We start from the raw sequence: 14308 nt of genomic DNA, 5'->3' as shown, positions 1-14308 counted from the left end.
TTTCTTTCTTTCTTTCTTTCTTTCTTTCTTTCTTTCTTTCTTTCTTTGTTTCTCTCTCTCTATATATATATACATATATATTATATATGGATATGTATAGTCTCATGAGACACAAATATCATTTTTTCCATGTAGGAATGTAAACAATTCAATTTTAAATAGTCCCTTACAAGTTCTCTTTCCTTTTTACCTTTTTATGCTTCTCTTGAGTGTTGTATTTGAAAGTAAAATTTTCTATTCAGCTCTGGTCTTTTCATCAAGAGTGCTTGAAAGTCCTCTATTTCATTGAATTTCCACTTTTTCCCCCCTGAAGGATTATACTCAGTTCTGCTGGGTAGGTGATTCTTGGTTTTAATGCTAGTTCCTTTGACCTCCAAATTATCATATTCCAAGCCCTCTAATCCCTTAATGTAAGAGCTGCTAAATCTTGTGTTTTCCTGATTGTATTTCCAAAATACTTGAATTGTTTCTGACTGCTTGCAATATTTTCTCTTTGACATGGTTAACTCTGGAATTTGGCTGTAATAATCCTAGAAGATTCCTTTTGGGATCACTTTCAGGCAGGGATTGGTGGATTCTTTCAATTTCTAGTTTGCCTCTGGTTCTAGAATATCAAGGCAGTTTTCCTTGATATTTTCTTGAAAGATGATGTCTAGGCTTTTTTTTTCTATCACGGCTTTCAGGTGGTCCAATAAGTTTTAAATTATCTCTTCTGGATCTATTTTCCAGGTCAGTTATCTTTCCAATGAGATACTTCACATTGTCTTCAATTTTTTTAATTCTTTTGGTTTTGTTTTATAATTTCTAGATTTCTCAAAGAGTCCTTAGCTTATATTTGCTCCATTCTAATTTTTAAGGAATTATTTTCTTTAGTGAGCTTTTGTATGTCCTTTTCCATTTGACCAATTCTGCTTTTTAAGGCATTCTTCTCCTCATTGGCTTTTTGGACCTCTTTCGCCATTTGGGTTAGTCTGTTTTTAAGGTGTTATTTTTCTCAGTATTTTTTTGGGTCTCCTTTAGCAATCTGTTGACTAGTTCTTCATGATTTTCTTCCTTCACTCTAATTTCTCTTTCCAATTTTTCCTCTATGTCTCTTACTTGCTTTTCAAAATATTTTTTAAGCTCTTCTAAGGCCTGAGACCGATTCATATTTTTTTTTGAGGCTTTGGATGTAGGAGCTTTGATTTTGTTGTCTTCTTCTGTTTGTATGTTTTGGTCTTCTTTGTCACCAAGTAAGATTCTATAGTCTGAGGTTTTTTCCCCTCTGTTTGCTCATGATCCTGGCCAATTACTTGACTTTAAAACTCTTTGTTAAGGTAGGGTTCTGCTTCCAGTGTGTAGGGTGTGCTGTCTCAAGCTTCAGGGGTTTTGTGTAGCTGTTTTCAGAGGTACTTCTAGGGACCTGTAAATTTTCAGTTTTTCCAGGGTGGTATCATCAAAGATGAGGTGTTTACTCATTTCCTGGCCTGTGCTCTGGTCTATGATTGACCACAAACACTCTTCTCTGCCTTGGAATTCTGAGGAGTATTCCTTCTCCCCAGCCACTACAAGCGACCATGCCAGCAGTCCTCTTCACCCCAGCCCCACCACCAAGAGCTGTGACCAAGATACAGGCATGGGCCAAGCAAGATAATTCTGTTTCAGCATCAGCAAAGAAATCTCTGCAATCCCCCTCTGATCAGTCTCTCTATCCCCCCAACATCTGTGGACCTAGAGTTCCAAAACATTTGTTGCCTCCACAGGCGAGGGCTGCTCCAGGGCTGGGGCTGGACCACGCTTCTCTCTCATTCAGTTTTGACAGACTTTTCCCACTGAACTCCTAAGTTATCTGTGGCATTTGTGGGTTCAGAAGTCTAGAAACCTCCACAGCTGCCCATGATTCAGTCCCCTGAGGCCTGCTCTGGGTTTGCTGGGTCCTTGTCTTTGTTGGTGGCCCATGCTGAACTGTGCTTCTCTCCCAGTCTGGTGAAACAGGTCTTTTCTATTGACCTTCCAGGTTGCCTTGGGCTGGAAATTTGTTTCACTCTGTCTTTTTGTGGGTTCTCCTGCTCTAGAATTTGATTAGAGAAATTTTTACAGGTATTTGGAGGTGTTTTTCTTGGCTTTACCCCACCCTGGAAGAAATCATTTTTAACTGACCTCAATCTAATATATAGTGTATTATTCCCATTTTACAGAGACTTAGAGAAGTTATGGAAATTGCCTATTTTCCAAAGGTCTTACCCAGGAACTGCATATGATTTCTCCCAAATCTAATCTAATTCAACAAGTAATTATTAAGATCCCACAATGTATGAAGCACCATGCTCAATCCAGGGAATTCAATATCAAAAATGAAAAATAATCCATGCCTCAAAGAGCTTAGATATGACTTAGGTACACTAACATCCAGTATTCATACAGCATGGGTGATTTTTCAAAAGTTCAGTAAATATCTTTTTGACAAAGATGTATATTTTACAAAGCCTTTCATACAGTTCCTAATTTGATTGTCAAAACATCCCTGTTTCAGTTGTACAAGCATTATTATTCCCATTTCTCAGATAAGAAAGTAAAATCTCATTAAGATATGTGAAGTGACTAGTTACGTTTAATAAGAAGCAGAGCTAGGAGAGGAACCCAGGTTGCCTGAATTCTGGTCCAGTGGTCTTTGTGTTAGACTCTTCTATTACAGAACTCTTGATTATATTAAAACCTATCTCACTCTCCCATCTCGGTACCTATACCTGGAATGCACATCCTCACTGCCTCCCCTTACAGAGTCTCTCTCTTCTCATAAGGTGCATATTCTGCAAGAAGCCTTTTCTGAAACCTGCCAACTATTCCTGTCCTCCCTCATAGACTGCTATATGATTTGTCTGGGTTTGTATATATTAAGGTCATATTTATGCTGTATGGATTCATATCTATAGTGTTGTCTCTCCCCCATTCAAATGTCAACTACTTGTGAGTTGGGATTGTTTCAGTCTTTCTATTTGTAGCCACAGTACTTGATACATAATAAGTACATAAGTAACTGACTGACTGATTCTTTCTTTATGGCTAGTTGTGTCCTCTGAAGCAACACAGAACTAGTTTTATTCATCTTCAACAAGAACATCATATACATTCAATAAACACTGACTGGTTGATCAATTTCACATGCTTCTCATGTTTCCAAAGTGCAACAGAAAAAGCACTGCACTAATCAGAAGAGCTAGGTTTGAATTCAGGCATTTGCAATTACTATTTTATCACTAGAAAATTACCCAACCTCCCTGGGCATACATTTCCTCTAGGGAAAAATAGACCAAAGAATTACTGATTTAGCATAAGAAGGGACCTTCAAAAAGCATCTGGTCCAACGCCTTCATTTTGTAGATGGTGAAACTGAGGCCCACAAGTGTAGATTTATGATATTTGTACTGTATCTCACATTTTTGTTATAGAGAGGAAAATTCTCTGTAAACTTTGAAGTGTTAAAGGAATGCAAGACAATATGTGCTTCTTGATTAAGCTTGGATGCCTTGGTCACTTTTGGCAGTACTTTTGTATGATATACAATTACCAATTTGTCTTACCCTTTTCTCCTTCTCCCACTCCTTTTTATAATAATCCTCAGCACCTCCTTTACTTATTATTTCCCAAATGAGAAATAGCAGTCAGAAATATAAGTAAAGATGATTTATGCCTCTTAATAGCTACTCTTTTAACAGCAATTAGTGGTTTTCCCTCAAGAGACTATATATGCATTTTTTCATCTACACCTTCCTAATGACACCAAATACATTGAGAACATTCAGCCCATGAAAATGAAAAAGGAAAATATTTTTTCATCTTGCATCCTCTCAATTTTTCTGTTTTAAAATAAGCAAATCTCGAAAGGCAGGAGCCAAGATGGTGGAGTGAAAGCAGTGACTTCCTTGAGATCTCCCCCAAACCCCTCCAAATACCTGTAAAAAAATGGCTCTAAACAAATTCTAAAACAGTAGAACCCACAAAAATATAGAGTGAAGCAAATTCCCAGCTCAAGAAAACCTGAATGTTCATTAGAAAGGTATATCATGCTGAGCTGGGAGAGGAGCGCATTTTGGCGTAGGCGCAGGCCTCAGAGGAGTGAATCTCAGGCAACTGTGGCAGTTTCTAGGCTTCTCAACCCACTAAGACAACTTAGAAGGTCAGTGGGAAAAGTCTGTTTCTGTGGTGAGAGAGAAAAGCTAGGTTCCAGCCTCAGTTCCCCAGCACAGCCCCAGGGCGGCAGCTGCTTCCTGAGCTTCCAGCCCACAAACTGAGGGTGAATCACATGGCTGATCAGAAGGGGATTGCAGGGATATCTTTGCTGGTGCAGGATAGTCTTGCTCTGCCTGTGCTTGGATCTGGGTCACAGTTTTGGGTGGCGATCCTGGGGAGAGGAATAGTGCTGGCATGGTGGAGCTTGTAGTGGTGGTGGAGAGGAAATCCTCTTCACAGTTCCAAGACAAGAAAGAGTGCTTGTGATCACTCATAGACCCAAACACAGGCCAGGAAAGAAATAAACACTTCACCCCTTATCATACCACCTTGGAAGATCTGAAAATTTGCAGATCCTTAGAAGTATCTCTGAAAACAGCTATACAAACCCCTGAAGTTTGGGACAGTACATTCGCCAGATAGGAAGCAGACCTCTACCTTAACAAAGAGTTTATAACTCAAGTAATTGACTGGGATCATGAGCAAACCTCACAGAAAGCGTCAGACCATAGAATCTTCTTTTGGTAACAAAGAAGATCAAAACATATAACCAGAAGAAGACAACAAAGTCAAAGCTCCTACATCCAAAGCCTGCAAAAAAAATATGAATCAGTCCCAGGTCTTGGAAGAGCTCGAAAAGGATTTTGAGAAGCAAGTAAGAGAAGTAGAGGAAAAACTGGGAAGAGAAATGAGAGTGATGCAAGAAAATCATGAAAAATAAGTCAATAGCTTACTAAAGCAGACCCCAAAAATACTGAAGAAAATAACGCCTTAAAAAATAGCCTAACCCAAATGGCAAAAGAGGTCCAAAAAGCCAATGAGGAGATGAATGCTCTAAAAAGCAAAATTGGCCAAATGGAAAAGCAAGTCCAAAAGCTTACTGAAGAAAATACTTCCTTAAAAATTAGAACAATTGGAAAAATTAGTTAAAATTAAAAAATTAGAGCAATTGGAAGCTAGTGACTGTATGAGACATCAAGACACTCTAAAACAAATCTAAAAGAATGAAAAAATAGAAAACAATGTGAAATATCTCATTGGAAAACAACTGACTTGGAAAATAGGTCCATGATAGACAATTTAAAAATTGTCTAATAAAAATTATTAGACTATCTGAAAGCCATGATCCAAAAAAGAGTCTAGACATCATCTTTCTAGAAACTATCAAGGAAAACTGCCCTGATATTTTAAAACCAGAGGGCAAAATAGAAATTCAAAGAATCCACTGATCTCCTCCTGAAAGAGATCCCCAGAGGAAAATTCCTAGGAATATTGTAGCCAAATTCCAGAGTTCCCAGGTCAAGGAGAAAATATTGCAAGCAGTCAGAAAGAAACAATTCAAGTATTGTCTAAACACAATCAGGATAACACAAGATTTAGCAGCTTCTACATTAAAGGACTGCAGGGCATGGAATATAACATTCCAGAGGGCAAAGGAAATAGGATTACAACCAAGAATCAGCTACCCAGAAAAACTGAGTATAATCCTTCAGGGGAAAAAATGGTCATTCAGTGAGATAGAGGACTTTCAAGCATTCTTGATGAAATTCGGGAAAACAACACACAAATAACTATTTACAGACAAGATATATGCCAGATAAATTAAAGATAATCAATAGAGAGAAGGCCATAATGTTAAGGGGAATTTAAAAAAAGGCTTCTAACAGGAGGTAGGGCTTTAGCTATGACTTGAAAAGATCCAGGAATTCTGGAAAGTAGACATAAGGAGGGAGAGAGTTCTAGGGACTTTCAAATACAAGACTCAAGTGGAACACAAAGGGATAAACAGGAAAGAGAAATCATAAGGGACTTATTAAGATTGAACTCCTTACATTCCTGCATGGAAAGATGACATTTGTAACTCATGAGACCTTTGTCAGTATTAGGGTAGTTGGAGGGAAAAAAAAAATATATATATATATACATATACATATATATATATATACATATATACATATATATGCATTTGGACAGATGATAGATAGATAGATAGATAGATAGATAGATAGATAGATAGATAGATAGATAGATAGATAGATAGATAGAAGATGCAGAGTGAGTTGAAGATGAAGGGTGATATCTGGAGAATAAAATTAAGTGGTAAGAGAGGATTATACTGGGAGAAGAAGAAAGGGAGAGGTAGAATGGGGTAAATTTTCTCACAAAGAAAAAGAAAGGCTCTTATAGTGGAGGGGAAACGGGCGAAGTTAAGAGGGAATGAGTGAATCTTATTCTCATCAAATATGGCTTAAGGAGGGAATAACATACACACTCAATTGGGTATGGAAATCTATCTTACCCTACAGGAAAATGGGGGGGGGAAGGGGACAAGAGATCAGGGGGATGATAGAGGGGAGGGCAGATTGGGAGAATGAGTAATCAGAAGCAAACACTTCTGAGGAGGGTCAGGGTCAAAAGAAAGAATTGAATAAATGGGGGGGCAGGATAGAGTTAAGGTAAATAGAGTTAGTTTTTCACAGCTTGTCTACTATGGAAGTATTTTGCATAACTGCACATGTATAGCCTATATTGAGGTGCTTGCCTTTTCAATGAGGGTGGGTGGGGAAGGAGGAAGGTAGAAAATTTGCAACCCAAAGTTTTAAAAACATGTTTAAAAAAATGTTATCACGTGCAACTGAGAAATAAATATAGGAAATGGGGTGCAAAAATCTATCCTGCCCTACAGGAAAATAGAAGGGGAAGGGGAGAAGAGAAGTAGGGGAAGAGAAAGAAGGAAGGGCAGACTAGGGGAATAGGTATTCAGAGCAAGTCACTTAACCCCATTGCCTAACCAAAAAATAAAAACCAAAAAACCAAAAAAAACAAACAAACAAACAAACAGAATGCATGCCATCTTGGGGTTGGGGAGAGGTGAGATGGAGTGAAAATTTGGAACTCAAAATCTTGTGGAAGTGAATGTTGAAAAATAAAAATAAATAAATTTTTTAAAATGAGCAAATCTCTTTTTTTAATCATCATAATGAACTTGGGTATATTCAGTAATAATAATAAAGAGTTGACAGAATTATGTAGTAGAAATAGTGGTGACTTTGAAGCAAATAACTTACATTCATATTGAATCTCTTCTGATGAGAATCATAGATTAAAGGCAATATGAAATCTGAGACAATATAATCTAATCTCATCATTTTACAAAGAAAAGAAAAATTAAAGCCCAGAGAGGGAGAGTTGACTTGTCCAAGGTGATACAGGTACCAAGGAAAAGAACTGCAATGTGAACACAAGCTCCAAATCCAGTTTGTTTGGCACTGTATTATGTTGCCTACTTCTATAACCTTGAGGAAATTAATTACCCTTCATGGACCTAAATTTATTCAACTAGAAAATGATTAGATTAAATTAACTCCAACACTTCCTCTATTTCTAGGTCCTATGACTCCAAGTCCAATGTTTTATCCACTAGTCTATGTCATGTTGCTTCTTTTCCTAAAGCAATTCAATCTAAATTACTCACCAAGTGGATCAGAAACCTCACTAACACTTGTTCGATACTTATCAATCCCTAATCTCTCGTTTAGAGTTGGGGTGATAAAATTCTCAGGATCTCATGCATTAGACGTCACTTAGCATGGGGCTTGATTCATAGAAGGTGTTTAATACATGCTTGTTTATTTGAACTAATGCCCTGATTGTTTCATAAATGAATATCTTGGAAGATAAAATTACTTAGTCAATTAACTAATGTTTATTAAGTGCTTATCATCTGACAAGCATTATGTTAAGTTCTGAGGAAACAAAGTAAGGCAAAAGACAATCCCTATTTCCAAGGACTTTACAGTCTAATTGGGGAAAACAACACACAAATAACTATTTACAGACAAGATATATACTAGATAAATTGAAGATAATCAATAGAGAGAAGGCCGTAACATTAAGGAGAATTGAAAAAAAAAGGCATCTAACAGAAGGTATGGCTTTAGCTACGACTTGAAAAGATCCAGAAATTCTGGAAAGTAGGCATAAGGAGGGAGAGAGTTCTAGGGAAAAAGGATAGCCAGTAATAATGTGTAGAGTCAGAAGACAGAGTGCCTAGTTCAAGGAACGGCAAAGGAGGTAGTGTTATTGGATTCCAGAGTACTTGGTCTGGGCAGAGTATAAGTTGTGAAAAAAAAAAAAACAAAACTGGAAATATGGTGGGGGGCAGGTTATGGAGGGCTCCAAAAGCCAAAGAGGCACTTACATTTAGTCCTGTAGGCAATAGAGAGTGACTGGAGTTGATTGAATAGGGGATAACAAATCAATTTGACAACTGAATGGAAGATGGTCTAGAATGGGGAGAGAGACTTGAGGGAGACAGACCAATGAATAGGCTAGTTTTCATAGTTGAGCAGAGAGGAATAATTGTGGAGGTGAAGAAAGAAGGACAATAACATTATAGGTGGGAAAAAATGGCAAAGTCAATGACGTAGAAATGACGCAGAGAGAGATCACATAATTATGGAATCTCAGCTATAAATAGAATTTCAATAGTCATGTACTTCACCTGTACGTGAGGAGAAATTTCCTCTACCTAAATTCCAAACCACTGAGGGCTCAAATTCTAGGATTTCTCATTGAAACACCTGAATGGAGTCAGGAGAATAGCCGCAAGAGCCCGTTTAGGGGATTTGTTAGGCAGAATTATAGCATCAGAGACGTAAACAGTGTTTCACTCTGCTTCAGAAAGGAAAAGATTTGGTGGGGACCTGTCAGGCAAACACTAAGATAGAAGGTAGGCACAGTTGTGCTCTCACAATCTGGCCCATTGGAATGCCAATGGCTGCACAGCCCTGTAGATTCTGTCTCATTTTTTTTTTAAAGTAACTGGCCACCAGACTTTCAGGTTATATCCTGCTCTTCCTACTATCATTCCTCTGTTACAAGGAATTTGAAACTATTGCCTCCCAGGTGATTGATTAAAACACAGACTGTGAATCTATTTAGGAGTATGTGACAGTGAGTCATATTTGCTCCTAGACCTAGTCTCTAAAATGGTTTATATTGGCTGTCTTAGCTTTTGTATTTTCTGGAAGGAGTATGTAAGGCAGTGCTTGGCAAGTCAGGTGTTATCCTTTCAGCTGGCATTGGTTTACTGTTTTATTTAGCACCTATGATTATATGACTTGTGATCTTTTCCCATATGGCACAAATGTTCACAATGTTAAGAAAAGATTGGATGTGACTAAAATAATGTCATTGCTTGTTTGTTTGGAACCAGGATACAAGGACCTGCTGCCATCTTCTCTTTGCATCCTTATCTCAAATTATTCCCTATGCTTGCTATACTCTAGCAAAACTAAACTAGGCATTGTAACCCAAATTATCAGTGCTCTTTCAATTTCATTCCTTTGCTCATGATATTCTCTATCCCTGTCCTCTCTTTCCTCTTTTGCCTGTTAACTTTCTCCTATCGTTTGAAGTTCACTTCAATTGCTTTCATCCTCCATGAAGATTTACATGCCTCAGTTTGATGAGGAACAACTCTTAGGACACCACATATTGAATACTGTTTTATTCAAACCCCCCTAATGCATGCATATAGTGCAATATCACACATTTATTATATAACACTACTTCCAGATAGAAAGCTACCGAAGAACACAGGGACTATTTTTATTTATCCTAGAATCACAGTTGAATTATAATTGAATGGTCATAGGCATGTCATTTTCTTTTTCTGAATATCGAGTTATTTATCTGTAATTTGAAAAAAGTTAGAGTGGAAGATAAATAAGCTTTAGCTTCCTATTAGCGCTATAGAATTGCAGAAATATAGAGGAAAAAGGGACCTTCAAAGGCCACACATGGCTAGTCATCCATTTGAAAGCCCCAGATGTTTTTTCACACAAACTATTGTGTAATTTTGTCTATTACATCTTCCATTTGTGATTTTTTTTTATTTTCCTTTGATTTGTTTGTTTCTTTAGAATGTGTTTGGGTGACTTTATAATTATCCCTACTAAGTTGTATTTCTTTGAAATCTGGCCCTGATTGTCAAATTGTTTTTGAATTCTTACTGCCTTGCTAGCTATCCCCTCCCAGATTCATGTCATTTACACATTTGACAAACATGTTCCTATGCCTTTCTTCAACACATTGAATTTTAAAATAATGCTGTATGTACATGGAGCCCAGGGAAAGATCCTTGCATACTCTATAATTGAGCTCCCTTCAAACTGACATAAAACTATTAATGTCAAGACTTTAGATCTTGTCCCTCAAGTCTAGAATCTTTATAACACTTATCATCTATCCTACCTTTCTCTAACTGGTCTACAAGAATATCATGAGACTTTGGTATGTATTCTATCTAAAATTTAGCTCTCTCTTCTCTGTAATATTCTCATAATCAAGGAAGCTAAGTGGCACAGTGCATAGCATGTTGGTTGGGCCTTGAGTCAGTAAGACCTAAGTTCAGATCTGGCTTCAGACACTTACTAGTTGTGTGACTCTGGTCAAATTACTAAATTCTCTGCCTCAGATTCCTGAAATATATAATGGAGATAACAGTAATACCTACCTTACAGTGTTTTGTTTTGTTTTGTGTGTGTGTGTGTGTGTGTGTGTGTGTGTGTATCAAATGAAACAATAACTGTAAAGTGCTTAACACAGGGCCTGATACAAAGTAGGTGCTTAATAAATGTGTGTTCCATTCCCCTTCATATCTCTCCTGGAACTATCAAAGTACTCTTGTCATAGCTTACCTTTAATAAACATATGCTGTCTGCTAAATTCTAAACAAAGTAATGTTCTATTTCCATTGAGGAGGACAATATTCATGTGGCTTAAGTACTGGTTTAGCAGTTTTTTTAGATGTTTCTTATCTGAGTCTCAGTTTTCCCATTTGCAAAATGGGCATAATGAATGAAAAGTATATTGCAAACTATAAAGTGTGAAATAAAGGTTTCTGTTATCATCTTTCTTATTTTATAGTTCCAGATAGGAACCATCCTTCTTCCTAAATCTAGTTTGTATAAGTGGGATGATGATAAAATGCTGAGAACTCTCATTTTTTCAAATGTTTAAAATTTATCAGTTGCTTTCCTTACAGCAATCTTGTAAAAGGAATAATGTGAGTATTACAAAACTCAGCTTCAGAGATGTTAAGTGCTATCCTATATCCCCTAATGATGAGCTGATTACCTAGCTGAGAAAGTTTGCAACAAGAAAATAATAAAGTGACAAAGACAATAGTGATGAGAAAAGTGAATAATTTGTTTGAATTGAAATAAATGTAAAAACAGAAGGATAAATAAAAACTTAATATTTTAACTTTGTATCATTATTCAATATAAATGCATGTGGGTGGATGATGTGTAGGGGTATGCAAAGAGAAAAACAGATAAAGAGACTGAAAGGGAGAGGGAGAGGGAAAGACACAAAGAATAAATGAACATGGTGTAGAAGATGGGAATCCAGATTTAAAGTCAGGAAAATATAGGACCATCAGTGTGGTCATGGGCAAGTCACTTAATCTTTCAATGCCCCAGGCAACTCTCCAAGACAAGTTGCAGCATAATTGCTGATTTGCATCGGAAGAGGAACTTTGCTTAAGGTGAATTCTTTATACCAATTAAATAATAGTTCCAGAACAAAAAAGAATAATTTTGTGCACTTAGATAAAAAGAAATATCCATTTATTATTATATGTAATATGTGTAGATAAATGACTTATGTATACACATACATATATATTAACATGTATTTATACATTCATTCATTTTTTATTTAAAAGACGTCTGATTTTAGGATCCCAAGTAATGACCAGGTGTCCAACCTTTTCAGAGATAGTCTATTTTCAAACCAATGCACTATCTGTAAAACAATTTTTTCTTGCTTAAAATATCTCTTCTATGACTTAGTATTAACTACATAGCTATGATATTGACAAATAACTGATGTTCACATCCTGTTCATTAGTGGTTCTTTTTACTTGTTTTAGGTTTTTTAATAATAACTTAGATGTATGTTGTGCTTTGTGGTTTGGGCAACACTTTTCTTTCAACACCTGGGGAGGTAGGTACTGAAAATATAAATACCCAATTTTACAGTTGGGGAAACTAAAGGTCAAAGATGTTAATTGATGACCACAGTCTTGTAGTTATCAAGTATATGAGGCAAAATTCAAACCTAAGTCTCCTGATTATTGTGCTGGAACTGAATTAAAGGAACTGGGTTTGAATTCTTGTTCTGATTCAATGCCCAAAAGAAGGATCGAAACACTCCTAACAAAGACATTTTTAAAAAGGGATCAAAAGTCCAGTCAAATCCTTATTTCCCATCACATGTAATCCTTGAATTCAGCTCCACCAGCATTTTGCTCCCCTTTAGAAAATTTCATTACCGAGAAACTCATCATCATACAGGCTACATTAGCTTTGGTATTCGCACTTCATCAGTGAACCCTCACTTGCCTCTGCCCCTCTAATTCGACGGCTGGTTAGGGTAAAGCAAAATCCTCCTTCCCAAACCTCTATTTAAAGGGGAATCAGAAGCCCAACCAACTCCTCATTTTCTGCTACCTACACTGCTTGGATTTGACTCACCATCATCTTACTGAAATGGACAGACAGCTGAACATGGAGAAAGAAGATGTGGGTTTGAATTCTACAACCACTTTGATAACAACCACTTATATAATCCTAGACAAGACATTAACCTCTCAAACTATTTCCCCAGATGGAAATGAGGTGCATAATACCTGTATTGTCCTCCTCACGGAGTTGTAGTGAGTAAAGCTCTTTGTAAATAATAAAATAATGGATAAATATGAGCTGTTATTCTTATAACAAACTCTCAATGATATTGCAGAGCTCAGCATGTTAATCTCTTTTTAATAAAATTTTAAATCTCTGATTTCAAAGAAACATTTGTGGTCAATTAGTCTAGCCTCTCAAATACGCAGATTTTTTTCTCCTATAATCCTGACACATCATATCTAGTTTTTCCCTGAACAGTGTCAGTGATGGTGAACTCACGACTTTAAAAGACAGTTCATGGTTGAGGAAATGGAATAAATCTATTATCTTTTCAATGTCAAAGCATTTCAAATATCTGATAAAGTATATCATGTCTTCCATGATGTGGGAGGCAATATGACACAGAACCTATAAAGAAGACTGATTTTAAACCCTGGAAAGTATTGACTACATGACTCTCAGCAAGTCATTTATACTCTCAGCAAATTAGACAATACTCTAAGTATATAAAACAGTAATAGAACAGTTGCCAAATTGCATTGATGTTTAGAGGTTCCTGATAAGGCATTTCTCTACATACATGAAATGGAAGGTCTCTATATAAATTAATATCCGTTGAAACAAATGTGTGAAGTTCAGAAGTATGGAATCATAGAAAGGAGGGTAAGGGAAGAGAAAGGAGAAGTAGAGATGGGAAAAGAAAATATGGAAAGAAGAAGGGGAAGAAAAAAAGAAGGGAAGAAAAAAGAAGATCAGTAAAAGAGAGGGAAGGGGATAACTAGCCAGGTAAGAGAATTAAAAGAATATGGCTTCTCAGAAGTCAATTAAGGAGACTACAGCTACAAGAAGGATAGAAAAAGCTCCAAAAAGTACAGGAAAAGTGAAGACTGTGGAAAAATCTCAGGGGAAATAGGATGAATTGCCTGGAAAGAGTACTGATCCTGGAATCAGAAGAATACAAGTCACAGATTTACCTAATACTAGGCATGTGGTATTAGTGAGGTCGCTTTATCATTCTGTACTGCACTGTCCTCATCTGTATAATGAATAGATTGGATAATGTGGGAGTCTGAGATTCTGGAATAAGGTTAGTCATTTTATCACCTTTGAGGGAGTAATATAGATCTTATTTGATTCTGACTTTGATAAGTTAAAAGGCCCTGCAGAACCTTGTTGTTTAGTAGTTTTCATTCCTGTCTGACTCTTTGTGACCCTTTTTTGCAGCTTTTCTTGGCAAAGATACTAGAGTACTTTGACATTTCCTTCTCTAGTTCATTTTATAGATGAGGAAACTGAGGCAAACAAAGTTAAGTGACTTGCCCAGGTTCACATGGCTAGTAAGTGTCTGAGGTTGGATTTGAACTTGGGTCTTCCTGACTCTAGGCCCAGCACTCTATCCC

This window comes from Vombatus ursinus, unplaced genomic scaffold, assembly GCF_900497805.2.
Source record: "Vombatus ursinus unplaced genomic scaffold, bare-nosed wombat genome assembly UNPS02005659.1, whole genome shotgun sequence".
Taxonomy (NCBI): domain Eukaryota; kingdom Metazoa; phylum Chordata; class Mammalia; order Diprotodontia; family Vombatidae; genus Vombatus; species Vombatus ursinus.
Note: the sequence above shows the minus strand (reverse complement) of the source record.